General features: G+C 42.9%; 1 long non-coding RNA gene across 1 annotated transcript in view; it reads right to left on the bottom strand.

Moving 5' to 3' along the window:
- LOC128115348 (uncharacterized) overlaps positions 1-24,653 on the bottom strand; it is a 192,196-nt gene extending 167,543 nt beyond the window's left edge. Inside the window, exon 1 of the long non-coding RNA XR_008220134.1 lies at positions 24,531-24,653. This is a non-coding gene — a long non-coding RNA (uncharacterized LOC128115348). The remainder of the gene's footprint in view (positions 1-24,530) is intronic.
- Between the last annotated feature and the right edge of the window lie 472 nt (positions 24,654-25,125).

Genomic DNA, 25,125 nt, shown 5'->3' with positions numbered 1-25,125 from the left:
TGAATGTTGAAGAGCCTCACAACCATATATTTTCTTTCATTCCTCTGCTTCTTAGTATTCTTGTTGTATATATCTCTCTGTATATCGTATGCCACAATATATTTCTATGAATATTTTTAACTGCTGTTACTTACTAAAGCATTTTAAGATAATTTTTTTATTAAGAATTTTTTTTTATTCATTTTGCAAAGCAGTAAAAGATCCCCTTCTTCCCTCCTCCCACCCTTCTAACCTTCCCCTCCCAAACCACTCCCCATTCCCTCCTACAAGAAGGTAAGGCCTCCCATGGGGAGGTACATTTAGTAGATGCAGGTCCAAGCCCCTCCCCTGCCTCAAGGCTGTGCAAGGTGTCCCATCACAGGTAGTGGGCTCCAAAAAGCATTTTTTAAAGGACTTTTATATTTGTTTACATTCTTTGGAAGTCCTTTATTCTTCTTTTAAAGTTTATTTATTTATGTGTATATTATGTACGTGCCTAAATGTATATATGTGTATCCCTTGTATGCAGGAGCCCGGGGAGGTCAGAAGAGACATACAATCCCTTGAAACAAGGGTTACAGATGGTTGTGAGCCACATGTGGGTGCTGGGATCCCAATCCAGGTCTTCTGCAAGAGCAGTAAGTACTCTTAACCATTAAGCCATCTCTCGAGCTCAGGCTTTTTATTCTTAACTTTAGTTCTAGAATATTATCTGGACTTTTATTATTTTGAGGCAATTGAACTGTTTTTTATTTTATTGTTTTTAACATATAAATTTTTGGAAGCCTGTTTGTCTCCATTTCAGAGGATGCTTCCATTCGGTATAGGCTGAAAGTTTTTTTCTCTTGTTCAGAATTACTGCCCAGTGCTTTGGGTGTCAAATCTTCGTGATAAGAAGATAGAATCACTCCTATCATTGTTCTTTGTTGCTTTAATTACACTTAACATTTTTTATTTTCCTGTTATTTCCCATGCTTTCATTCTGTGTCCAGGTACAGATTTTTTTTTTGTCTTTAACTATCTTAGGGTTGACTTTTTATTATTATTGTTAGTTTATTTGTTTTTGTTTTGCTTTCAATACATCCTGACCACAGTTTCCCCTTCCTCCACTATTTCCAGTCCCCTCTACACACCTCCCCGCTCCCCCAGATCCACTCCTCTCCATTTCCCTTCAGAAAATAGCAGGCCTCCCAGGGATATGAACTGCACAAGGCATACCAAGATACACTAAGACTAGGCACAAACCTTCATATCAAGGCTGGGCAAGGCAACCTAGTAGGAGGAAAAGGGTCCCAAGAGCAGACAAAATAGTCAAAGATACCTCCATTCCCACACAAAACACCAAGCTAACAACCATAATATATATGCAGAGGACCTAGCTTAGACCCCTGCGTGCTCTATGATTGCTGCTTCAGACCCTAAGAACCCCTCAGAGTCCTGCTTAGTTGATTCTGTGGCCCCGTGTTCTCCTGGTGTCATCAACCTGTTAGGGTGGCTGGGAGTGCTGTGTTCAGGGTTGACTTTTTGAAGGACAATGAGCACCAATATCCTTCACAATTTTTTTTTAAGGTCTAGACCAATTGATATCACGATATTTTTTCTGCATTATTCTTCATCTTCTTCTCCTAGGATACCAATCCATATGGAGTAAAACTTTCCCCAACAGATTTCAATCTGTCTTGTCTTTACTTTTAATATTTGAATAATTATTTGAGAATTTCACACATGCATACCATCTGTGTTGACCATAGTCATCCTATTTTTAATTCCTGTCATTGAATCTCCTTTTGGCTACTTTAAATTCATCTGTCTTCAAGTTCACTGGTCCTTTTCTCTGTTTGGCCTGTTTTGCTCTTAGAAACATCTATCAGATCCTTTATTGTTTGCATTGTTTATTTAGTTCCTGGAAACCCCACTTGGCTTAAAACTATCCTCTACAATTTTGTGTTATTGCAGTCACATAAAGTAGGTTGTGTGCTATTTCGACTGGACTCTTTAATCTTTTCATCACAGATATCCTTGAGACTTAGTCTGGCATTTAATCATCTGAGCTGTTGTCTTTTCTGCCTTCGCTGGCTGTGATATTTTCTTGCTTCTCTGTGTGTCTTGTAACCGTTGGTCATACAGCCGACATTTTATCTGAATCTTACCTCCAGAGGAGAACATACTTTTTCTTCTATGTATTTTTACAGTGAAGGCCTTAGTCAATGTCATTTCTTTTTTCTATGTACCACAGCTTTATTCTAGCCTCAGTATGATCTGGCTCATTCCCTACGGCATCAGTCATTTTGGGAGTGGCTTCAGACTCTGCCTTCTACCAGACTTGGGTTTTTGAAGCTGCCACAATTCTGGGGGGCTTTTTAAGATTTATAATTGAGTAGACAGATTCCAAGCTGTGTGGAAACTCTTCTTGCACTGTAGTGTGTCTGCCAGATTTATGAGGTCTGAGGGGGTTCTCTTTGCTCTTCAGCCCCTGTTTTCTGTGGATTAAGGGTTTGTTTATCCCTGCTGGCCCTGCTCAAGTCTTCAGAAGACAGCTTCACTATCTATTGTGAAGTCCAGTAATGCCTTACGTTTGGTGTACAGGTCATCTATTGCCCCAGCCTGTGCTGCCTGAGTACTGGACCGCCACTCATTAATTTCTTTCAGCTCTTTTATCATGGTCCTTCCCAACGGTGGGTACCCCTTTCTACCCCTGCAGATGTACTATGTGCCTCATAATACTCTCGGTGTTCTTGACCTGCCTGGAGCTGTTGATCCACTCTAAGAACTCAGTGAAGGCCTGCTGTTAACATAAGCCCCAGCTTATGACTAATCTGTATGTCTGCCATATATTAGAATTCTGTTCAAACTTCAGCTAACTGTCTCTATTGTAAACTAGGTAATGTGTACATATTTTTATTATTTGACAATTTTATTCATTCATATAATAGTTTTGATCAAATCCATATCCTATTCATTCCCTTTTCAGTCCTTCCCTATCTCCCAACTTCATCTGCTCATTCTTTAAAAAGAAGAAGAAAACCTACTGAGTCTTCTTTGTCTTGCCTCATGTACATGGCTATAGGGCCATCTACCAAGGCATGGGTATCCTTTCAAGTACCACATCCATGAAGACCTTGCTATTCCTACAGCAGCTATCACTTGCCAGTAGTTCCTCAGCAGGGGTGGGACTTCCTGAATTCTTTCCCATCCCTGCTGGGATTTGGGCTGGCTTGATCTTGTGCCAGACTTGTGCACACAGTCACAGCCACCGTGAGTTCATTTGTGCAACAGATCTGTCGTGTCTGTTTCACTTCAGATGTTCACAAGTTCTGACTTCTGTTCCTCCCAGAACTCCATAAGGGACACAGACAGCGAAGAGTCCTTTACCTTTTCTACAGAACTGGTCTTTTTAGACTTTAAGCAATCTAGCTGAGTGCATGTACAGAGATATCTGTAGTTTAGGCTGTTACAGCTTCTTTCTGTTGCTTAGTTTGTAAGGTGTGGATATTTCCTTATAGGTTTATACATTAAAGGGGGAGCAGGAATTTATACATGTGCCTTTTTTCTTTTCTTTCTTTCTTTCTTTCTTTCTTTCTTTCTTTCTTTCTTTCTTTCTTTCTTTCTTTCTTTATTTCAATTTCCTAACTCACCCAACATGCCTGGCAATTTCAGCAGGTACAGTATTGTGGAGAAATTTCAAGCGAATTTATTCACACTAACTTTTATGTTGGTAGGCCGAAAGAGAAATGCTCTCATCAGACCATCCCCAAAGAGAAGGAATGTTGCTGTAGAGTGCAGTGGTAGAGTGCTTGCCTAGTATGTGTTGGGTCCTAAGTCCAAAGCTCATTACCAGAAAGAGACACAGAGACAGACAGACAGACAGACAGAAAGGGATGCGCACCCTATTTTCATTTTAGACTTTTCTCTAATGCCAGCATTAACCAGTTCTTGAACAGGCAAAGTCAGATAGCGCTGATTTCAATAGACATCCTTTCCTAATGACGCTCATGTGGTACCTTTAAATTGCATTCGCTACTATATGCTCAACTTCTGGGCAGTGTGTGGCAGAGAGCAAGCACTAAAGAATCACCGGTTAAATAACTGTTTGATCATTGAACTCCTGAAGACAGACAGGAAAGGGAAAGAGTCACACATACCAAACGTCTACCTTGTCTTCAAAATTGTTTCACACACTTGATCTACATTGTTTTACTTAATCCTTAAAAGAGTTCTGCTGGGGGGCTGGAGAGATGGCTCAGGGGTTCAGAGCACTGGCTGCTCTTCCAGAGGCCCCGAGTTCAATTCCCATCACCCACATGGCAGCTCACAACTGTCTGGGACTCCGGTTCCAGGGATCTGACACCTTTGCACGGACATACATGCAGGCAAAACAGCAGTGCACATAAAAAAATTAGTTCTGCTGGACATCATTATAATGCTTTGATGAACTAATGCTTCAAGCCTGTCAGCAGGCACACAGCTCCACAAAACCCACCTGGACTCCAGCTTCCGGAGGCTTTCATACTCTACCACCCTGCCTTTCGTAAGACACAGCCTCAAAAGAATGAGAAAAGTAAGGAGCAGCCTGTCTGGAACCTTAGCCCTAAAATAGTAAGACATCTTTTCTCAATTGTAATCCAAATCTGCATCCGAGAAGAAAAAAAAGCAAGTGTACCCATTTGGATTCTGTTTATGCATTGGCATCCAGAATGATAATAGAATTCAAAGTAATGTCAATGCATATGAGTGAATCAAAATACAGCTACCATTCTAACGTCATGCATGTGTAAAAAATGTACAAATAAAACCTGAGACTCATGGCCTGGCAGTTAAGATCACTTGCTGCTCTTGTAGAGGACTGGATTTTAGTTCCTAGCATCCACATGATGGCGCATGCCTGTCCATAAGTCCAGTTCCAGGGCCTCTGATGTTGTCTTCTGGCCTCTCAGGTACTGCATAGACATGGTCCATTTATATCCAAGCAGATAAGACACTCGTACATAAAAAAATAAAAATAAATAACTTTTTTTAAAGTGTGAATAGAAGAACACACTTTTTATTTTATTTGTGTATGTGTTCAGATGGCTAACTTTTTGCCATGTACTTTTTTAATTTAAAATTTTTTTCATTTTTACATACCAACCACAATTCCCCCTCCCTCCCCTCCTCCTGCTCCTCACACCTCTCCCTCATGCCACCCCCATTCACTCCTCAGAGAGGGTCAGGTCTCCCATGGAGAGACAGCAAAGCCTGGTACATCCAGTTGAGGCAGAACCAAGCCCTTCTCCCTACATCAAGGCTGAGCAAGGCATCCCACCTTAGGGAATGGGCTCTAAAAAGCCAGCTCATGCATCAGGGATAAATTTAATGAAATGTGATATTTCATAGTTTTAAGTAGCATAAAGCCCTTTGTTTTCTTCAAGTAAATGCATTTCCCAATTATCATAACTTTTTTGTTCATATTTTAAAAATATTTATGTACTTTTATTTTATGTGTATATTTGTGTATTTCCTTGATACACATGACTGTGGGTGCTCACGGAGTCCAAAAGATGGTGTCTGGCCCACTGGGCCTAAAGTCACAGCAGTTGTGAGCTGAGAATTGAACTTGGGTCCTCTGCAAAAGCAACAAGCACTCTTAACTGCTGAGCCATCTCTCCAACTCCCATATCACAATCTCTCTTTTTTTTTAAAAATTAAGTTACATGTTGAAAGTTTTAAATTTCCTATAAATAGCCCATTTTTCTATCAAACATTAGAATTTGAGTAAAGTGTTTTCTGTCATAGCGTTGCCATTCTGAGTGAATTATTCACCCAGTTTTCGGGAGCACCATAAAAATGTGATCAGGAGGCAGTTAAAGAACCTAAATGTCTCAGGGAGGAGAGGGCGAAAGGAGTCCAACTCTCAAAAGCAGTCACATCCATTTGGGGACCCACAGAAAGGAGACCCAACAATAAAATATCAGAAGGCTCTTGTTGCCTAACCAAGAGTGCCTGAGGAGGAGCAATATATATAACACACTGTGAGCAATAGCCAGCAGAACTTACTATTGGGAAGTATTTTTTTCTACCAAATTGCTATTCTGCTTTCTCCATGGATGCAATTCAACCCACTTCATCTTCGTCTGGACTCCCAGGAAACTCAGTATCAGATTATAGAGAAAACTCCTGAGCAGGCTAAATATTGTCCTGCACACACATACATTCCCGACATACTGAAATTTATATGGAAAAACGTGTATTCAAATACATGTACATGAGTCGACAAATGGCCAGTAAGCCAAGGAAAACATTTAATGTCCTTAATCTTTAGGGAAATGCACATCAAGAACACAATTAAAACTACTTCACACCCCCTGAGATCACTGTAACTTTGAAAAATGGAAAAGTAGTAAAAATTGAAGAAATTTGAATCTTCGTGAATCAATGGGGATAGAAAAACTGTGCAGCCACTTGAGAAAGTGGTTTAGTATTCCTCAATAAACTGTCATGTGACTTGGCAGCCTTGTATTTAAACACACGTTTTCAAGAGGTTTAAAATCCTCTGTCCACACAAAAATGAATATATGAATATTCACGACATCGTTATCATAACAGGTAAAAGGTGGACACAACTGATCATCGATCGATGGTAGATTTTAAAGAAGTGTGTGTACTCATACCACAGAGTATCAGTCACTAAAGAAGCATTGACTCAGACTATACCACAGATGAACTTTAGCGCGTGATGCTGAGTCAAAGTAACAAAATACAAAAGGCCCCATATTGCATGTCCCCAGCTATCTGAAATGCCTGGAATGGACACATCTGTTGAGACAGAACACAGACCAGTGGTACGAGGTTACTAGAGGAAGGGGCAGAGTATGATGACTGTGAATAGGTACCGGGTTTCTTTAGGGTGGTTACAAAAATTGGGAGGAATCGGGTAGCGGTAATGGCTTTGAAAGATTGTGAATATAGTTTTAAAAAGCATACTGGGTAAGCGGGATTGTTTCAAAACAGCGAGTAAATTTTTCAGAATGTGAATTGTCATTTAATTTAAAACACGAACAGACACACACATGTGCATGCACATACACGTACAAATGCACGCATACATGAACAAGCACACATACATCTAGTGTGAGTCCTTGGAAAAGCTGATATGCTCTATTTCAGCTTCATGCTTGTGTGGTTTGTCCCTGGTGTTCAGTTTATTTTACCAGTTATTGATGCTAAATTTTATTTTGCCATATAAATAAACCACATTTATGTATTCTACAGTCAATATGCCTCAGGGCTGGTTTCCAACTTGGCACTCCTACAGATAATGTGGCCATACACATTCTTGTATACGGGCTTGACTGAATACATGTCAGCATTTCTCCAGCGTTACACCTAGGAGTGGAATTTGGGAATTTGCTGCTCGTATTCCAGTGATTCTATGCTGGTCCTCATAAGAGATAATCTACAAATGGTCAGAGAACCAAGACAGTGATGACGGCATGCTGAGGTACCCATGAAGCAATGGGGCACTCCTTAGCAAGGGGAAGCTAAGGAGAAATGGTAGGCTCCAGGGATCTGAGCTAGAAAAAGATCTAGGCTGGATGCAAAAGTGACTCAGAGTTAAAGGGTACAGAGGGATCCCCCAAGGATAGTGCGAGGCATACGAGCGAAGGGGACAAGAAACAAGGCCTGGTATCCAAGGGGAGAGTGGGAACAGAAGCCTTAAGACAGAAGCGACTCACCTTTGCTGGCAGATCTCAGGGTGTATGCCCTGTAGAAACTGAGGGAGTATTTAAAGAGACGGATTCTATTACAGTCCCTGAAATATGCTTCGAACAAAACTTTTTCCAGACTGAGCACTCACGTTGGCTTCATTACAAATTTCCATGGTCTTCCCCCACCCCCGCACCCCCCACACACATTTGGTACAAGAAGGGACTATCCATAGAGAGGATATGGCTTCTGGTACTATTCCTTTTTAAAAATAACTCAAACACCTTATTAACAGAGTTGACTTTGGCACGTTCCCCACGACAGCTTGACTCGCTGCGATGGGATGCGGCAGCTTTGTAAAACCAGCAACCTTGGAATCTAGCACCCCAGCACTTTTGGCTGGCTCCTATCTAACCGTGGTGAATTTTTCTGTAACTGGCTTGTAAAATCCATTAGTTCTGGCATTCAAGGAACACAGAGGCGAGGTGGGTGATCCCGGTAAGGTCGACATCTCCTCCGGGGGGGTTGTGATAATAAAACAAAATGGATCAAGGGATGTGTAGTGACTGGGGTTTACTCCGTCGCGCCCCGGGGAAATTCAATCGTTGTAAGGATCCAGAAATTATTGAAATGTGGTTCCTTCTTCCCTCAAGGGCCTGACATTTAAATGAGAAAGGAGGCAAACACTCAGTGAGCTCCAGAATGGTGCAAAATGGCATAAATACGAATGTAAAAGACAAGCAGCAGGCTGTGGCTATAAACATGAGCGAGCTTCCTCCCTCACTCTGAGTGACAAATGCGAGCTTCCCAAGAAAGGAAAATTATCTCGAATAATGAATGGAGCTCTACAAATAGAAGGAATCTAAATAGCACGAGAAAATGCCAGAATGTCAAAGCATATACCACATAACATCTCCAAAGAGCCCAGCCTTCCTGTGCTTACGGCAATGGTACGGGAGTGTGTGCACATGCGCGGTCAAGGTCAACATCAGGTGTTGTTCCTCGGTACCTATCTACCTTGGTGGGTTTTTTTTTTGTTTTTTGTTTTTTGTTTTTTTTTGAGATAAGATTATTCACGTGAACCCGGGGCTTACCAATTCAACTAGGCTGACTGAACAGTGAGCCAGCCCCCAGGGCCCTCCTGTCTCAATTTATCAGCACTGGGATTACACCACACCCAGCTTTTTTTTTTGTGTGGGTGTTGGGGATGAAACTCAAGCGCCCCCCCCCGCCCCCCGTGCTTAGACAGCAGACACTTTGATAACTGAGCCATCTTCCCAGTCCTAGACCAAGGATTCTTAAAGTATTGCCCCAGAGCAGCAAGCAGCATGGGTATCACTGGACCTTTGTTAGAAACGTGAAGAAGCCTCTGTGTCCTATCACTAACTCAGAAACACTCACTGGGTACAGGGTGGGAAGGTAGACCTGCCCAAGCCCCCCGGAGTCACTCTGATCACATTCTAGCTCTCTGAGAACCATTGTGATGCAATGTGAGAGGAGACCAGAAAATGGTGAGTCTGAATTGTGGGAAGCGAAATGCAAACTCAGAAATTGGGGTTTGATGGTGTAGGCGTTAGGAAGTCACTGTGCAATTTTGAGCTAAGGAGGAATGTGATCAGGACCGTACACTTCAATAGGAAACTCCAGGAGTACACAGAAGCATCGGCAAAGGGAATGAGGTGCAGAGAGAAAACTCTAGACACCTATACTAGAAAAATCTCCGCACTAGAATATATGCTTCGGTCCAGGGACATAAACATAAAAGTCAATGTTCTCCTTATCAGAGAATAACTTTAAATGAGTGAGCATTCAGTTTGGTTCTGCAATAGAAAAATCCCAGACCTTGGCATTTTTATGCAATGTCATAAAATGACATCTTTTAGCAAGAAAAGACTTACTCAGTGCCCTGCATTTTTTTTCAAGTATCTATCATGTATTCATGGTTTTTCTTTTTTTTAAATTTTATAATTTAATTTAATTTTACATATCAGACATGGATTCCCCTGTCCTCCCTCCTCTCACCCCACCCCACCCCGCCCTCCCCCCAGCACACCCCCCATTCCCATCTCTTCCAGGACAAGGACTCCCCTGGGGATTCAGCTCAGCCTGGTAGATTCAGTCGAGGCAGGTCCAGTCCCCTCCTCCCTTCACCCAGGCTGAGCAAAGTATCCCAGCATAGAGGCCCCAGGCTCCTAACAGCCAGCACCCAGGCAGTGGGATCAAGACCTGTCCTTAGTGCCCTGCATTTCTTTCAGTGCCTTTCATACATTATCTCATACAATCTACGCTCAACGGTTACATGGAAGGATTAGAGACTTCCCAATACCATGCACAGAAGCAACAAAAGCCAAGACCTAGGAGAGCTCAAACTCAGGGGGACAGGAAAACATCTCCCCTACAACAAAACTTCTCTTTTTCTGACAGACCATGCAGCTGATAGCGTACCTAACTTCTCTCTTGGTGCTTGCTTTGATGGCAGCCAGCCCTTATGATGGTACAAACCCACACATCACATCCTCCACCAAATATCTAATGCCTCCTTCAAAAATAATGATGAGCATGCTTTCTTCCTTATGCCAGCCACAGAAGCAGCTTTCCCACACTGGTCCAGTTCTGAACCTTAACCTCTTCCCACATTAAAACCACCAACACAACATTCCATTCTTCAATGACCTGGTGGACCCTGATGATAGAGATGCGTGGGACTTTGGAGATGATGCGATCTAATGCCACCTCCACTTTCTAGACATAGAAAAGAAGCCAAACGGGGAAAATTTCACTCAAAGTGCTCATAGAACTTCAATCAGGTTTCCTAACCCAGAGATCTTTCTACCTCACCATGATCTGCACTGTATCCTCACCTTGCATCATTATCTAGCACAGTAAACTTCCAGAGCAGTAGCTGACACATATTAAGTATGAAAGAAATATTCCTGACTGAATAAATGAAATTTCCATCAATGAATCCCACTCAGTTCTTTCTGGCAAAGTCACTCATCCATCCTTTCTTTTCATATCCCTCACAACCTGGTTGGAATCTCTTCCTTTCAGTTACCAAAGAGGCAACCATATTGCCAATTCCTTCATTTCACTCTCTAGATTAAAAAATAACTCATTTTATTTCTACATATAAAAAAAATGTCTCAGGGCTGGAGAGTCAGCTACATGGTTAAAAGCAACTGTTGTTGTTGCCCAGTACCTGGGATTGGTTCCCAGCACTCACCTGGCAGCTCATAACCAGCTGCAACCCCAGCTGTGCAGTGTCCAACATCTTCTTCCGGCCTCTGCAGACACTACATGCATATGGTACACATTTATGCATGCAAAACACATACACATAAAGTAAAAAATTAATCTCAAGAAGTCTGTCCTTTGAGTAACTTTGGAGACTGTGTAATGATTGATAGTATTCTTTTAAAGAAAAGCAGTGCTATTTACAAGTGCCTACAGCAAAATGTAGCATGGTGTGATAAATAAGTGCTCTGAGGTCTACCTCGAGAAAGACTGTGTTTATCAATTTGATTATTTGTAAATGGATACTTCCAAAGGCCTAAAACCTAAGTTCCCTCCAGGGAGACTCAACCTCTTTGCTGGCAACAGCTTACACACTTGTTTACACAGCTACACTAGTTGACCTGCATCCATTTTATTAACCCATTAACTGCCATGTTCAGTTGTAATACTGCCATGTTCAGGCATAATACTCATATATGTAAAAATAATAAGTGAACATTAAATCTTGTTTTAAAGACTAGATTTGTCCTCAAGCGGCTCTGCAGGAGAGCCTAGGTAAGTAGACCACTAGCCCCAGGAGTGCTGTATAGAAAAGCCAAGGACGTTCTGAGACGAGGTGCCTGAGCTAAACTGAAGAAATCGGAGATTGCTTCTCTGGGAGAAGGGTTGGCAAAGCTTCTTGGATGGGACAGCAATGATGAGGGGGTTATCTAGGTGCAGAGAATAGGTGGTAGTGGTGTTCAGGCAAAGGCAAGAGCCTGGGAAAGTGTGAAGTCTGTTAAAGCAATTCTCCTTGGCCTGGAAAGGCGATGTGATCTCAGGAGCCCCCCGGCATCATAGACTTGCCCGGTGCCAGAGCCCAGGGGATACACGATGCTTAGGTTATTTTTGCTTCTTGAAAAACACACATCTTGGACCAGAGAAGGGGCCAACTAGTTATTTCATGAATGTCCAGAGCAGATTTTCTCAGATGTAGCCTACGGGCCACTTGCCTCAGACCTGCATTTGTTACTTTGTTTTTTTTTTTTAATTGCCCCCACAGACCACTCTCTATCTGATGCCACATTCTTTATTTTGCTGCTCAAATTGTACCAGCTTTGGGCTATTGAGAGGTGTTTCCATTCATACCCAACACCTTCGTGTGTGTGTGTGTGTGTGTGTGTGTGTGTGTGTGTGTGTGTGTGTGTGTGTGTATGTACATGTAGGTAAATGTTCATGTGGTGGCGGAGGGGGGGGTGTTCACGTGTATGTCTGAGCATGTGAAGGTCAGAGGTCAATGTCACCATCTTCATTTACTCTTCCACTTAGATTTTGACACAAGATCCTTCACTAAATGTTGCGTCTGCTTCAACTACACTCACTGGCCAGCAAGCTGCAGAGGTTCCTCTGTGTCTGCCACCTTAGTGATAGAATTACAGCTATGGACCACTGAAGGCAGATTTGATATGGGTGCCGGGGATTTGACTTTGGTTCTCAGGTTTGCACAGCAAGAACATTACCTTCAGCCCTATCCTGTCCTTTTAACACCTGATGAACGGGATTGTTCATGTCTGTATTGCTCTAGGTTTTGATTGTAATGGTGGTAACACGGGCGCACATGTCTGTCAAACTTACAGAACTGTACATTACTAAAGAGTGGGTTCTAATGGATTAAATTATATCTTCATTTAAAATAAAATCAGAACTATGAACTGCCAGTAAGTTAACACAGACTAATGCTTCGATGTACAGACAAACAGAAGAGAGCATATGGCGTGTTCTAACTACTGGAAATGATGCAAACACAGACAAGGGGCTGAGATCAGTGCAATTTTGACAATCAATTCAAGTACCAGAAAACAGATAAGCTGCTTCCTTTTAATAACATTTTGTATGACATTGTAATAACAAAAGCAAATTTATTTATAGAAGCTGTAAAATTGTATACTCATGTTATAGACTTTGTAAATAGCTGTTTATCTAGTATCTGCATATCTAATACATCTAGCAGATGTGTAGAAAGCTGTACAAATTCTACACAGAGACTGAGTCAAGTCTTCATTTTAAACACTAACAAAGTCTGCCTGTTTGTGGTGGTGACTTCAGGCCCATAGAAGACTGTGATGTCCTGTTATACAGATTATTAAAACTAACTCAAGCTCATTTTCTCACCAGAATATGAATTTACATTTCTTCCCCAGAATCAGTATTTAATAATATATTTTTATGTCTAACCTTAAGGTAGTCTACATATATATGCACATATATATGCACATATATATGTACATATATATATATATATATATATATATATATATATATGTTAAGTGGAAGTTAATAGTATCGGTTTATTCTTATCACTCTCAGATGCACGGTAAGGATGGGACCCTATTTCCAGAAACATGTTTCCTGATACAACATCTACCCAGGACACCCTCTGCTTTACTCCTCTTCTCCTTGACATAGCCAACAAATATTTACTGGGTATCTAAGGTCCAAGGAAAGATACTCAGTCCTAAAGAGGTTACACGAACAAAAAGGTGTTAGCCGGGGGACTCAGTCTAGTACATATACGGACAGAGAGCAAGACGGATATAGCCTCTCTCTCTCTCTTTTTCTCTTTGTCTCTCTCTCTCTCTCTCTCTCTCTCTCTCTCTCTCTCTCTCTCTCTCACACACACACACACACACACACACACACACACACACACGCACACACACACGCATGGTGGGGAAGCAACAGAATATGATATACAAATGAGAACAACAGATAAGGACCAGAGAAAGCGAATGAATAGCAACCCCATGGTGAGACTCTGTTATAGTGTGTGTGTGTTGGGGTTGGGGAGGGAGTAGTGTCAACAGGGCTCAGTGGTAAAGAACATAGACCGTTCTTCCAGAGGACCTGAACTGGGTTCCCAGCACCCATCTGAGGTTGACAATCATTTGTAACTCTAGATCCAAGGGAACCAATGTGCTCCTCTGGCCTCTGTGGGGGGCCTGTATTCAACGTGTCCAAACCCACACTCAGACACAGACATGTGCCCATAATGAAAAACTAAACTCTTGAAAGAAATTTTATTCCAGCAGTTAGCTCCATCCGCTAGATAGTAGAAATTAACATAGTAAAGGAAGGCTTGGAAAATAAAATTGCTAAAGATTCCCAGAAAATAGTTTAGTGTGGCTATTTTGGTTTGGGTTTTAGTTTTGGTTTTTGGTTGCTGTTGTTTAATTTAAGTCAAGTAGGAGAGTGAGCTGACACCATGCACGGAGAGCTGCAGCAGCAAAGGTGAGATACAATCCTGTCACTTAAGGAACCCTGCATGCCGTTTGGATGATTGCACAGTTGGATGAGTGCATAGGCCATAAGGTACGCAGGGATATAAGGGATCTAAGACATAAGGTCTGCTAGTATTTGCAAGCTGACTACAGAGGAATTTCCATGCCATAATAAGACACTTGGACAACTCGGGGGGGGGGGGGGTGATGGAGGGAGGGGCTAATAGAGATTCTTCAGCCAAGAGGAGGCTGGACACCATGGCAACCGACTTCAGGAAACTTCAATTTGAAGCAGATGCAGTGTGGAAAGGAATGTGACTATGAAGGTCTCACAACCTTGTGGGTATCGGCAGAGCCCTGAAAAGGATGCTTGGCCCCCTCTGCATTTGCACTCTGGTCTGGAGACTTTCTACAGCCACTCATAAGTCATACTCAATAGAGCCAGCCTCTTCCCACACATGAAGTCTGGCTCTGTTCCAGAGGAGAGTCACTTCTAAAAGTCACCACACTGGTGATGGTTCACAGGCCCAGCAAAGCCCAGCCCTTACTCAGGGCAACCAGCTCTAGCCTTGTTCCTCCCAGGGGCTGACTGCCTAACGCCAACTACTGGGTTTGAAGAATGAACTCAAGCAAATCTCCTAAACAATTCACTGAGAAGTAAGGTAAGAGGAATGCTGGCATCCTTCCCTTCCTGTAGTCCTTGGCCTTGGGAAAGTTGCTTATAGATGCAAGTTCTCGGAATCCAGCAGGATTCATTTGTTAGAAGTGTGGGAGCCCACTCTCTGGGTAGCAATTCATACTCTCACATGAGGGAGGTGGGAGTATTTAAGGAGCCTTTTGTTGAATCCATCTGGAAGCAACCAATTCTCTCACGACTTATTTCAAAAGTTTGAGTTCTTCTGTGTCAGGATTTTCTTTAAGAGGTAAAAGATGGACAGGAGAGCTGTATACTGTCAACTACAGAGCACTGTTAAGAGCAAATGATGACTTGAATGAATGGACACAGTTGCCATGTTCTTGGATCAGAAGGATTCATATTTTTAAGATGTCAGTGTTTCGTGCATTCATCTATGTACTAAATGTAATCCAATATAATCCCCATCAGAAGCCCAAGGAGAAGCCAGGTAGGGCAGCACACACCAGTAATCTTAGCCCTTGGGAAGTAAAAGCAAGAAAACCAGGAGATTGTGCTCTTCTTGAACCACACAGCCATTTCAAGGCCAGCCTGGGCTACATGAGACCCTGACTTAAAAAAAACAAAAGAGAATCTCAAAAGAATTTTTATTTGTCTAAACTGCAAAGCTAGTTCTAACAAATAGAGTAGCATAAAGGTTATATACATAGCCATAATAGCTTGGAAGAAAAAAACCAGGCTGCAGCACTTACCTAAACTGATCTTAAGACTTACTATAATGCCACAATTGTTAAGAAGTTGGGATATTGACACAAGCATAGCCCTGCCCAGCAACAGAACATAATGGAAGATCCATAAAAAGCCACACACGACAAAGACAAAGTTATGTAAGACACAGTATCTACTTTCAAGAGGTTTTAAGTCTACTGGAGATTATGAGTGAGCTAAAAATGATACTTTAGTGTAATAAATGCTACCAGAACCCTGATAGGGGTCCCCTTACTCACCAGAGAGAACCTGGGACATTTCACTCGAATAGCTGAATGAAAGATCAACTGAACTTGCAAGAAGACAGGGTGAGACAGCAGCATTCTGGGTAGCAGCATTTGGGCAAGAGAGGGGGCACAAATGGGCACAAGACAGTTGGGTAAATCACTGGCTACTATACAGAGCGCTGCAACAGTTCATGCTGGGAGTGGAAAGAGATTACATGGGAATGTGAGATCTACAACGCAAGCCTTGCAGAACTAAAGGGAGACTGACTGGGATTTATTCCACAGGCGACCAAAGCCATCAGGAAAATTTGGCATGTGCCTTTGACGTGCTCATATTTGTGTTCAGAAATATTACTACTCCGTTAGCAGGATTAAAAAGTGGATTCAGTAAATTAGAATTGGAGGTAGAAAGACCAAGCAGGATGTTACCCTGTTTCAGGTTGGGAAGCACTGGAGGCTTCCCCCCAAGGCAAAGACAATCAGTGAGAGTGATATGTTCAAAGCTGTTATGGGGGGTGGGGGAGGGGTACCGTGAGGGGGTGACTGGATATGAGGTAGAGAAGGGAAAAGGAATGGATGACAAATGTCTCTCTCACAGCTGCTTTTTGTCAGGTTTAGCCTGAAGTCTCTGGTTTCATTTGAAAGTGAAAACATTCAAAGATCTCTCTCAGTCAACAACCTACCCTAGAGCAGCGGCCGGGAGGTAACACTGAGTAGAGCATTATAGACCACCTGTGTGGTTACAGCGCCGCCTACTATTTCCAATTCCTGCTCACTTTTCTACTGGCATCCTTAGGTTGTACCCACCAAGTACCTGGGAGGATATGTACAAACAGAAGGCGCAGAATGTGATTCTGGCATTGTGTCTCAGCTGGGGTTAAAACGAAAGCATTCTCAACCAGTAAATGAGACATGAGTCCACCCCGGGTCCATACTCCCTTTCCTAGTCATGTTTTGAGGTCTTCGCTGGTCTACAAATGATTTATCAGCTTTGAGTCCGGCCAAGCTGGAGCCTAGTGCTTTCCAGGCACTAGACTATAAATGGCTGAAGAAATAATGGGAAAGGAGCAGAGTTGAAAGGCCATTGGGCAACTGTTTTTCTTTAGATTTGTCTGGACTGAGTAACCAGCCAACTAGGGTCAGGCCACCCCACCCTTCATTACTCAATGAGACAACTCATGTGACCGTATCTCTGAGCAGTCACTGGAGCTCGTCCTCAAGAGCCTACAGCCCTGTAGTAGATATTCTCAAGACCCTAAACCAGAAACGTTCCACCTACCAAGAGAGCTCCTTTAAAAGGCTGGCTTTGGTTTTTAAAGGAAGGCAAGCAGAAAGAAGCCAGCCCTATTACGAGTATGAATGAGGAAGGAATGCCCTGTGTGCTGGCCTAGGTGGTTCCTGAAAACATGGGTCCTGACTAGGTGTTGTTAAATCCTTTCCCTGGAGGAGACATACTCAACATCTACCCCTCTTCTGAGAGTCCCAGCTTCTTAATGAGATAAGATCTCAGCTAGGTTCACTCTGAGGAACCAGCGAGTTTATTAGGCTTGCTTACAGAACAATGGGGGTATAAACTTAAAACAGTCACACTGAAAGGTCTGTATCCGACATGAATGACGACTCCCCCATGACCACATGGATGGAGCCCTCCTGCTATCCTGCCCAGTTTATGTACTCCTAGCCCCTCCCTGGGGCCACATGCCATTACAGCAGAATTGCACGCACCTGGTTGACAGGAGTGACTGGATACTCCAGTGAGGGTCCCATGACTGTCTCCAGCACTCCTTTCTAGGAGGGAAGGTCAACAGTCAATAAACCATGATCCACTGATCTTTGACAAGGTGATATAGCTGAACTCATGAAGATGGCTTTGAGGTCATTATTACACAGCTCTGTGACAGTGAGGGAGCCACCACACCATCTCTAAGCAACAGTGACACCATGAGTGGGTTTACAAATGAAACAATCAGCTATGCTCGCTTCTCCTCCAAATTGCACGCACTTGTTGCTCCCTGATGATACTGGGATGCATATTTTCATGATCCAATGAAGACAGTGTTTTTGGAAATACTTAATCCTTTCATATAGTCTTGCTTTTCATATAGTTTCACAAAGTCTCACCACTATGTAGACCAGGCTGGCCTCAGACTCACAGTGATTCACCTCCCAAGTGGTGGGATTAAAGATGTGCATCCTCACACAAACTTGAAAATAATTATTCACTGACAGACTCGGGACCTGTTGGGGGGGGGCGGGGGGTGGGAGTCAACACACTCATCTAGAAAGCTTGTTCCAGCTTATTCCTCCAATCCCAATAAAAGGGCTGTGATTACAGCTTTTGCCCATTTTTGGGAATCTCTGATGTCTAAGTCACTGATAAATGTTGATTTAATGTTTATTTATGTACAGTGGGAAGGGAAAGAAAAGGATCTAAACACATGCTTGGTCAAGAGACATGACTGGATGAGGCTGGATCCTGGAAGGGCAAGAATTGGCTTACAAGCTTTGTGTGTTTTTCACAAAGCAAAAAAAATCAGGACAGAGTCCAGCAGAGGCCTTGCAAATGAGAAGTCCAACCAATCAAAACTAAGCAAGGACCAGTCTTAAAGCCCTATATTGTTGTCTTGCTTTAGGTTGCTATGGCAAAAATACCACATAATAAGTGGTTCTGAACAGAAAACAGAAGTTATGTTTCTATAGTTCTGGGGACATGAAAGACCAAGACCAGGGAGGAAGCTTGGCAGATCCAGATGAAAGTGCTCACCTCACCAGGTGGCGGTGGCGCACACCTTTAATCCCAGCACTCAGGAGGCAGAGCCAGGTGGATCTCTGTGAGTTCGAGGCCAGCCTGGTCTACAGAGCGAGATCCAGGACAGATACCAAAACGACACAGAGAAACCCTGTCTCGGAAAAAAAGAAAAAGAAAAAAAATGATGAAATTACTCTTGTGGGTGTGTGGATGGCAATGGCCTTGTGTTCTTCTGGTGTCAAGCAGAGAATAAAGAGGCAGGTGTTCTCCTATCCCATCTCATAAAGATGAAATCTCATGGAGAAGGCTCTCCCTTCATGATCACCTCCCAAAGCTTCCCCTTCCCTACCCTTACCTTTGTTGGTGGTGGAGTTTTCATGTTGTTTTCTGTTATGTTGTTGTTGTTTGTTTTGTTAATTGGTGGTGGTAGAGGTAAGATTGGGGGTTTTGTTTTGCATTTTTGGTGTTTTGGAGAATCTCTGTTCACCAGGCTGACCTCAAACTCTTGGCAGTTCTCCTGCCTCCACCTCCCTAGTGCTAGAATAGCAGGTGTGAGTCACCAGGCCTGGTTACAATCAGCTCTTAAATTAATGGATAAGTCTACTAAGTCACTGGGTTACTCAAATCCCGAATTTTCTTTTTAAATTAAAAGGGAATTCAGCAGATCGGCTAACACCACTTGGTCTGTGTAGCCCAACGATGGCTATTTGCACAGTGGAAAAGCTACGAAGCCAGTAGCCGCTCACACCGTGAGGCTGCCCGTCTTAGCCGTGGCAGTCTGGTGCTGAAGGACGAGGGGATTCCAGGAGAGCCACCAGCCTTCAGTTGACGTCGGAAGCCTGAAGAAGTTGGATTCTGTATCAAGGAAGAATGTTCAAGAGCAGGAGCAATGGGGCAGAAGAACACACTAGAGAGACATGAAGGCAGAGTAAAAAAAAGCCAAAGCCTTCGTTATTAAAGGCCATACTTGGGTTTCCTTGAGTTGTTTTAGGTTGGGTTGTTTTTGTTTGTTTGTTTGTTGTTTTTTTGTTTTGTTTTGGTTTGGTTTTGGGTTTTTTTTGTTGTTTTGGTTTGGTTTTTTGTTTTGTTTTGTTTTATTTTTGTCTTTTTTGAGACTGAGTTTTCACTCTAGACAGTGTTGCCCAGGCTGGTATCAAAATGATTGGAATCTTTCCCCAGTGCTGGGATTACAGGTCTGAACCATCACACTTTACTTGAGATTTCAACATGTGGATTTAGGGGGACACAAGTGTGCAGTCTATATTAATTATATACTATACCAGAGAACTTCATTGCTAGCTGAATCTATTCATGTTCCTAAATTCTCCAATACTCTTACAGTTAATATATATATATATATATATATATATATATATATATATATATATATTTATCTTGGCCAATGGGTCTTAAGAAGTGATATGCGTTATCTCTAAAGCATGTAGGATGGTGCTCAACCCTCCAGGTCACTTGTCCTCTGTGGAGATTGGGACATCATCTTTTCCAAACGGCAAAGAGAGACGATGCAAGAGACTGAGCTCATTAAACGATGGCTGGACAGGGAACTGCCCTCGGCGGCTTCCCAAATCACGAGTGAGAAATAGATGTTTATGCATTAAGCTACTGAGACTTTGGATTTGCTTGTTATCATGCTAAAGCCTAGATTAGCCAGACTAACAAAGATAACAAGCAAGAAATCAAATCAGAGACTTGGGCCCGTGTGCTTATGAAATAGATTTATTCCCTGAGTCTGTGGTTAAACAAGAACTAAGTAAGAATTAAAGCCAGAGCAGAGGCAGCTGCTGGTGTGCAGAGCCTCACTTCACTACAGGCTTTCTCCCACGTTATAGGACAGGCAGAAGGGGCTAAGTAGCCCATGGACTTTGTGGTGTACTGAAACTGGAGCAGGAAAAGCCAGAGCTACACCAGAGTGGGCTTTTCTGTGCTGTACTTGGTACCCCGGGTGCTAAAATACTGTCCCTTTCTCCACTGCCAAACACTCTGAGAGCCACATACTTCTAGGCCTTCTGGTAGATGTTAGAGTACCTAAGATAAACCCACTATTTCTTTCTTGTGACTGTGACAAAGTATGCCACAAGAAGCAATGTGAGGCAGGAAGGATTTATTGGGGCTCATGGTCTGAACTATGATACATACACAGCAGGGATATGATAGGTAGGTAGGTAGGTAGGTAGATAGATAGATAGATAGATAGATAGATAGATAGATAGATAGATACGTAGGTAGGTAGATAGATAGACTGAAAAGATACATACATACATACATATATACATACATACATACATACATACATACATACATACATAGCAGGGAAGGCAGAGCAGTGGGAGTGATTGGAAGTTCTGCAGGCAGAGGTGTATGGATACCTGTTGACATCCCATCAAACCAGGAAATGGAGGAGGACAGGAAGTTGCACAAGGCTGTAAAGCTCAAACGCCTGCCCCCTAGAGACCTACTTCCTCTAGCTGTGCTCCCCTTTCCCTTCCAGAACAGAGCCACTAGCTGGGGACCGTGTTCAGACAAATGAGCCTGTGCGGGACATTTTCTATACACACCATAAGTAGCCTGCTCTGCCTCGAGCTTGTGTCCCAGACACACCGTGCACTAGTGAGTAGGTCATGTCCCTGCCTGTGTTCCACGTCTCTGATTATCAAATGGAATATCTGAGTTTGAGGACAGCAAAACACTCTGCAAACTAGATTTCCTTTGAAAAGACTATTTGGAAACATAAAAAGAAATTAATTTATGGACTGGGGCTGGGGAGATTACTCAGTGTATAACAGCATTTGCTTTGTAAACATGAGGATCTGAGTGTGCTATCATGGAAAAAGCTGGGTGTAGGCAGCCATGTTGGTGAGACTGGGTTTGGAGGGAGAAAAGAGTAAACTGATATGATTATATTATAATCTCAAAACAGGTATTTTTTTTAATCTGCTCATAGCTATGCATACCTGTATCTCAACCTGGGGAGGAGGGGAGCAGAGACAGATGGATCTGGAGAACTCACTGGCTAGCCAGCCTAGTCAAAGCAGCGAGTGGTTCCATGAGAGACTGTCTCAAGGCATTAAGGTGAAGAGTGATAGAGGAAACACCTGAAATCATGATCTGGCCCTCATGTGTATATGTAGGGGTACATACATCCTCACATGCATGTGCCCTACCACATAACTCACACACACATATGCACATACACACATGCAAAGAAATTGCAGGACTGTTGAACAGAGCTCCCACATGCTGACATTATGCAAAAAAGAATCTGAATATCTCCAAAGTCAAATACCACCACCAGTTCTTTTAAAATGTTAGCTATAGAAAGCACCCTCCTGATGATGAAAAATACCCCCCCCACACACACACCATAAGCTGGTCGACTTGGAAAACATTTATTCCTGCCACACACCCAGGGAGGACACCTTGAGGAACCACATGCTCCCTCTTGTTATATCAGATAATTGGCTGCAGAGATCAGCTTATCTGTACTAAATGAGAATTACATGCCCCAGAGTTCCTTTACCTATTGACGGCTACACTCATCTTCGGAGAGGTTTAACAGAAAAAAATGCATTGCCTCCATAAAATGTTATGCTAGTATTGATCTTTTTTTTTTTCTGTTTGTATAGAACCTCCATATTTCTCTGTCACTCACTGATCAACCTGGTCTTTTTATATATATATCAAATATGAGAGTAGTTCAAGGACTTCACATTGAATTCTGTTTATGTCCCTCTAAAGGAACATTCTGCTTTTTATTACGGGAGATTGCCTATGAAAATACAGCAAGGACGGCTCTTATAAGTGATCTACTACTGAAATTCAATTCACATGCTGCCCTGTACCTATCCTTCCCTAAAAGTATCGCATGGCACAGGATAAGATAAAGAACATGTGCTTAGTTATAAGGCAAACCTCGTTTTTAATTTCCCGTTCAGAAACCCATTGGCTCTATGAATCTTAACTTAGCATGACACTTAACCATTCTCAGCCTTGGGAAAAGCAGGGTTTCAGTACCATATGGGATTTTTATGAGAATGGTACACCCACCACACATTCGGTAGCATCTTATTATTAGATGGTTAGAAATGAAAGCATCGGAATGACCTCAGTCCAATGCCTTACAGAGAAAGAACTGCTAAGACAAGAAAGGAACTCGCCCAGCTCAGTGGTTGGCCTTACAAGCTTTTGAATCCACTTCCGTGGTGCTGTGGCCCCCACCACTCACTTCTCTGTCCCAGATTTTATCAAAGACATCCTAATTAATAACTCCAGTGGAGGCGTTTTGATTGATAGATTCCTGGGCCTCCTACAGATTTTGTAGGCTCGGGATTTCTAAGACCTCCTGCACTCTGCACACCCAGAATCCCTCACTCCCTCACAGTGCCAGGGCCAGTTGATAGTACCTGGTTTGTCTCCCTGATTTTAGTGTCCCCAGAATATTTCTCTAGGACACTTTCATTGTATAGTTACACTCTTCTTGTCCTTCCTAAATAATCATTCCCAGATTTGGACCTCCCAAACTAGATAGACAGCTCCCACCTGTCTACATGGAGGACCCTCAGATGCTTCATCCTCCATCCCCAGCACCAAAACTTAATTCTGGGAATGCTATACCAAGTCCCCCCCCATTGCTCTTCATGTGGGTAGGACTACCATCTCACCCAGACACACCACAAACAAGCAGGATTTGTCTTCTAACTCTGGTTTTCTCCGTACTCTACTCCTGAGCTTAGTACGTCTAGGATCATTCTGTGCTGCGCATCAATATAATACCACCACGTTCCAGCTTAGGTCTTCATCGCACTCCCTGAGAATTACTTCCCCATTCACCTTACTATGGAGTCTCCCAGCCTCTGACTATACAGCCTTCACACAAGCAGAATAAACTGTCAGCAAGAAGGTACCTCTAAGAGTGGCCTCAGACAAACGACCTGTTTTCTAAACATGACAAAACAAGGACATTGAGCCAAAAGGTGACCCAACCGCATCACAAAGTTTGCTTCTCATTCAGCTAACCTTTTGAAATAGCAACATTTACTTGAGCAAAGAGGCAGAACGCTGACAAGTAGCATTGGTTTTTTTTGTAGCACTGCCAAGAAGCTTTGGAATGGGCCTCCATATACAAAATTCTAGAGCCCTGGTATGTGCTGGAAGACACCCTGATCTGAGGCCTCCTTCTCCCTCTAGTACCATTTGTCACCATGATCAACTCCATCATTTCTGTCTCATCAGTCCACATCTGTGTCTGGTCCTCTCTGTCCATAGAAACCACTTTTACAGGAATTACACAATGATGTATTTTCACCTTTCTGTTGTCATACCCTGTTATCTCCATCGTGTGCCCTGCTCATCATCTCATTTCATCGCATTCACATTACAAAGAAATTGGACATCCTTCTGCTCATGTTTTATGATCATGTGATTACAGGTCTCTACGTAAAAACATTAACTCGTACTGTCCTGGTCTCCTTTCTGTTGTTTTGATAGAATACACTAAGTAAAAGCAAGTGATAGAAGAAAGGGTTTTTTTGTTTGGTAGGGGTTTTTTGATCATTTGTGGTGGTTGTTGTTTTGTTTTGTTTTGTTTTTTAGCTTACACTCAAGGCAGGAACTTCCAACTGCTAGTCACATCCCATCCACAGTCAATGGTAAAGAGTAATAAATGCATCCATGCTCATTTACCTGTGTTCAGCTTGGTTTCTCGACTATTACACAGTCCAGGACCCCAGCCTAGGGGATGGTGCTGCCTACTGTGAGCCGAATCTTTCCACATCAATTAATTTAATTAATAGAATCCTTCACAGTCACAACCTTAGGCCAACCCAATGCACACAGCCCCTCAGTGAGACGCTTGCCCAGTGATTCTAGGTTGTATCATGATGACAAAGCTGACCATCCCATGCATAAAACAGCTGCTCCGAAAGCAAATGAACTCTCCCATCCCAGTGACCTGACAACACTGACTTTCATCTCCTACTCACTGGAAACTCCGTGCAGAATGAACCAGTAGCTGCTTCCTATGACTCCATTGCATGGACCGGATTCTGTCGTTTCGAGATGGCACTGGCACCGAGGGCCTGGAATTTGTCTTTTGGATCTTTGGTTCTCATCTGATGAGATGAAAGAGGGAGAAAATGCAAACTCATTTTAGGAGGTGGGAACGGAAGTGGACTCTACCACTCTTCTCAAATCTATTAACCCAAAGCCAGTCATGCAGTCTTACCTGAACTCAGGCGGACTCAGAAACATGACTAATTATGAGCCCGAGTTTGGGGGCGGGGGCAAGGACCGCTTCATGAGTACCAAGCAGAGCCCTCACCACATCACCCCTGGACTTCCAGCAGTTATCAGTGGCTCTTGGGACTTACTTCCTTAGTGAATAAACAGCTGGTCTCTTGTGTTTACCAAGTAGTTACTGCATCATACACCAGGTCTGAAACAGAGCAAGGAGACTGGTAGCATGAAGACACGGAGGAGAGCTGCCTTCAGCTGGTTATGATGGGTGTGCTGTCAAAGGCCATGACAGACACAGGAAGACTGCTAGATCAACACAGAGCAGGTGGGCCAGAAAGCCAG

Source organism: Peromyscus californicus, unplaced genomic scaffold, assembly GCF_007827085.1.
Source record: "Peromyscus californicus insignis strain IS unplaced genomic scaffold, ASM782708v3 Scaffold_1__1_contigs__length_55948999, whole genome shotgun sequence".
NCBI classification, from domain to species: Eukaryota; Metazoa; Chordata; class Mammalia; order Rodentia; family Cricetidae; genus Peromyscus; species Peromyscus californicus.
This window is presented reverse-complemented; position numbering and strand designations above follow the sequence as displayed.